Source organism: Hipposideros armiger, unplaced genomic scaffold, assembly GCF_001890085.2.
Source record: "Hipposideros armiger isolate ML-2016 unplaced genomic scaffold, ASM189008v1 scaffold_27, whole genome shotgun sequence".
Classification (NCBI taxonomy): Eukaryota; Metazoa; Chordata; class Mammalia; order Chiroptera; family Hipposideridae; genus Hipposideros; species Hipposideros armiger.
Window position 1 is genome coordinate 995,524 of NW_017731377.1, and position 3,866 is coordinate 999,389.

Here is a 3,866-nt window from a genome sequence, read left to right on the forward strand (position 1 = left end):
CAGTGAAGCAACGTCCTCCACAACTAGACTAAAGAACAAAAGGACAGCAACTTGTCTGTTCCCCTTCCCCGATTCCCCAACGCTGTTCCCCTCCCCCAATCCCCCAATAAAATCTTAAAAAAAAAAAGAACAACTATACAATATATAAGAGAATTGTAATATAATCATCATGGACTGGGACAGAAAGTCAACTATAAACAAAAATTAGGAAGTAGAACAAAGGGCGGGAAGATTAAATATTGGTTTGTCAGAAAACTCATGACGCATGTTTGCAACAGATGGCACTAGTTCATTTTTGGAAGTCCTAGAGTCATTCGCATCTATGTTATTGCTATGCCATTTGGCAGCTGACAGTTCTAGCTTCATTCTGAAAAAAAATTTAAGCAATTTGTTGAGCTTTGGAGATTTTACAACAAGTGGAAGATGGAACATTAAACTCTGCATTTTTGCCATATTTTACTGTTTTACTTCCATAAAGGGAAGAACACGCATCAAGCTTGTAAAAAGTTGCATAAAGTTTATGATGACAATGCTCTACGAGAATGTCAGTGCCAACATGGTTCACGAAATTCTGTGATGGTGATTTTGATCTCAACGATGCTTCTCGGTCAGGGAGGCCCAGCAAGGTTGATGACAACATAGTAAAGGCATTGATCAAGTCAAACCGACGTTACACAACACGAGAGATTGCAGAAACATTGAACATCCATCATTCAAGCATTCACGACCACCTGAAGAAGCTGGGATATGTAAGCAAGCTTGATATTTGGGTTCCGCATGAACTCAAAGAAGTTCATTTGATGGCGCGTATAAACATCTGCAATATGCTCATTAAACATGAAGAAAACGATCCTTTTTTGAAGCGACTGATAACTGGTGATGAGAAGTGGATTGTCTACAACAATGTGGTGCACAAGCAGTCTTGGTCCCGATGTGATGATTTGCCTCAAACAACATTGAAAGCAGACATTCATCAGAGGAAGGTTATGCTCTCAGTGTGGTGGGATTTTAAAGGTGTCGTATTTTTCAAGCTTCTACCAAAGAGCCAAACAATTCGAATATGTACTGTTGGCAATTGGACAGTTTGAATGAATCCATCATCCAGAAACGTCCAGAGCTCATTAATTGTAAAGGAGCTATGTTCCATCGTGACAATGTGAGACCACACACAAGTTTGATCACCCGTCAAAAATTACTAGAGCTTGGATGGGATGTATTGCCACACCCACCATACTCCCCTGACATTGCACCATCAGACTTCCACTTGTTTCGCTCTCTTCTAAACTCCTTGCGTGGTATAACGTTCAATTCAGATGAGGCTGTAAATCAGCACCTTGTTCAGTTTTTCGCAAATAAAGACAGGTCCTTCTATGAACGAGGAATTATGAAGCTCACTGAAGGATGGCAAAATGTTATCAAACAAAACGAGCAATATATCAATGATTGATCCTTGTTCTTTATATAAATAAATGACCTTTGAAAAACATAGACAACATACATCATGACTTTTCTGACAACCCAGTAGGGGTACACTAATTTTCTCATATTTCATAGCAAGACCCATAGAGTCCACGTCATTTTTAATTTGATAAATCAAGAAACAGAGGTTCAAGTTATAATGGCCATTCACAGAAGAGTTGAAAACAGTCAATAAACTTCCAATTTGCAAGAAGAACAGCAGGGAGGAGAGTACATAAAAGACCAGAAAGCATGAGACCAGGAGACTGCTGGGTACATAAACTTTTCTGAATTATTTTGTTTTACTTTGGAAAATAGAATTGTTTAAAAAAAAGTAATAAAGGAAATAGAGGGAAATTGCAAGGAGGTATTAAAGACAAAACAAAAGATAATAATATCATTAAGATCAAACATATACTTGTATTTTAACAAATATGAATGGAACAAACTCATATTAGGTCAAATAATAAAATCCAATTGTATGTTGAATACGAGATATTTAAGACAAAGTGACTCAGAAAGACAGAAATGAACAGGTTTCTAACCTATAGTTTATTAACTATCAACCTGAAGCAAAAGCTGGGATTATTATGTTAATATCAGACAAAGCTGAATTTGAGGCTTTCATACTTTAAATAATACTTGAATCATTTTTTTAAATATTTAAAAATATTAAACCCATAAAAGAAAACTTAATCATGAGGGAGGGAGCTGATGGTCCACAGTAAGGTCATAATTGTCACCAATCATTATGTAGCAAATAACAGTATCCAAATGTATAAACGGTTAAAATAGAACCTTCAAAAAGGTAAAAATTCTGACTCGCAGGCAAATATTAAAAGAATACCTGGCAAAGATTTCATTGAACAAAGAGGGAACCAGAAAGATGTTAAAACCAGTCAAAAGGCTGGTTGAGAAGCTCTATAGGCATATATTAACTTAACAGGTTATGGATTAGATACAAAGCTGGTTAATGTCCAACAGGGCCATAAACTGTAACCTTTGGGGTTATCTACTCTCTGGACAGAAACAATTTCCATCCCTACGTGACAACCATCTACAAGTTAAACTCTGCCCCTACGACCTTGGGAAACGCCTTGTAAATAGAGTCAAGCCCAGCGCTGACTGCATTGAAAGAACACCTGGCAATCTCTCCTACCAAGTTCCAGGTAGCTTTTCTTATAAAAGCCCAAAATCCAGGACATGCAGTGAAATTGACAACACACAATAGCAACGGGAGACTAGTTCACCTCTATCAGAGTCAGATCAAACCATTTAAAAAAAAATAAGTATAGAGCAAGGGTTACAATCTCAAAGGCCCTTAGGGGTCAAGGGATTCATAGAAATGAGTGAAGTAGGTATAAGAAAGAGAACCACCACCAAAAGCACGATCAACTATGATGCAAGTACATGTTTCAAGCAGGATGTGATGATACTCTGCCTGTTGTTTCAGAATTTTGGCTGAAGTCTCCAAGCGAGGGTGACAGTAACAAGGACCTTCACTTCTACAGAGCTGGGATTTCATGAACTATAGGGGTTTAATAAACTATAGCAAAGCAGATAACCCAGTAAACTAGAGCAGAACCAATCTAGCTGGGTAACCCGAGGCTGAAAATGAAATCATGTGAAGGCAATGGTGGAAATAAATAGATAAATAGATAAATAAACTAACAGTTTCCTGACATTGCCCACTGAGCTGGTCCGTATAATGAAAGGTACAATGGAAGCGCCAGCAGTGGCCTGAGAAGGGAGATATCCAAGTGAGGGGCCAGAACTCAGATCCCTCACTTAGACTGATCTTAAACCTCTCATCCAGATCAGGAGTGTAAAAAGTCAGACTGGAGATTAAGACAAGATTTTAGAAAAGAATTTTATTTAAAGAAAGGCTCACTTATTTCCTCAAAGATGGATGGATGGAGGGTTGCCCCTAACCTGAACAAGGCTTCAACAGGACCCTCTGAGAGCTTGGTATGTGCCCCTCCTGCATGGGCACAGCATCTCGCTCCAGGGAAATCTGGAAGGTTCTGACATCTCCTCGAGTGAGAGGAATGGGAGGAGGGTGACAAGGGAAGGATGCACACTCCCAGGATTTTTCTGGACACAGGTGTTCAAGTGTTTCCAGGGACCAGAGGTAAGCCACACAGGAGAGGAAGCCAGCATAGAGTGTCTAGAGCTCATCCAAAAAGAGCTTCCTAGAGGGGCAAGTAGGTCTCAGCCAGGAGAAACTGAAAGCACCTCAGATACCAAGGGCTGCAGAAGGAGCACGAGGCCAACTGGAACAGAGATGCAAGACCTTCTGCCCCAAGTCAACCTAACCCTCTGCCAGCCCACAAGGTGCAAAGCCAGCTTAGGAAAGGCCCATTCTACTAAAACTCCTCCCCACCCTGACTTTTCTTTAGACACAGCCC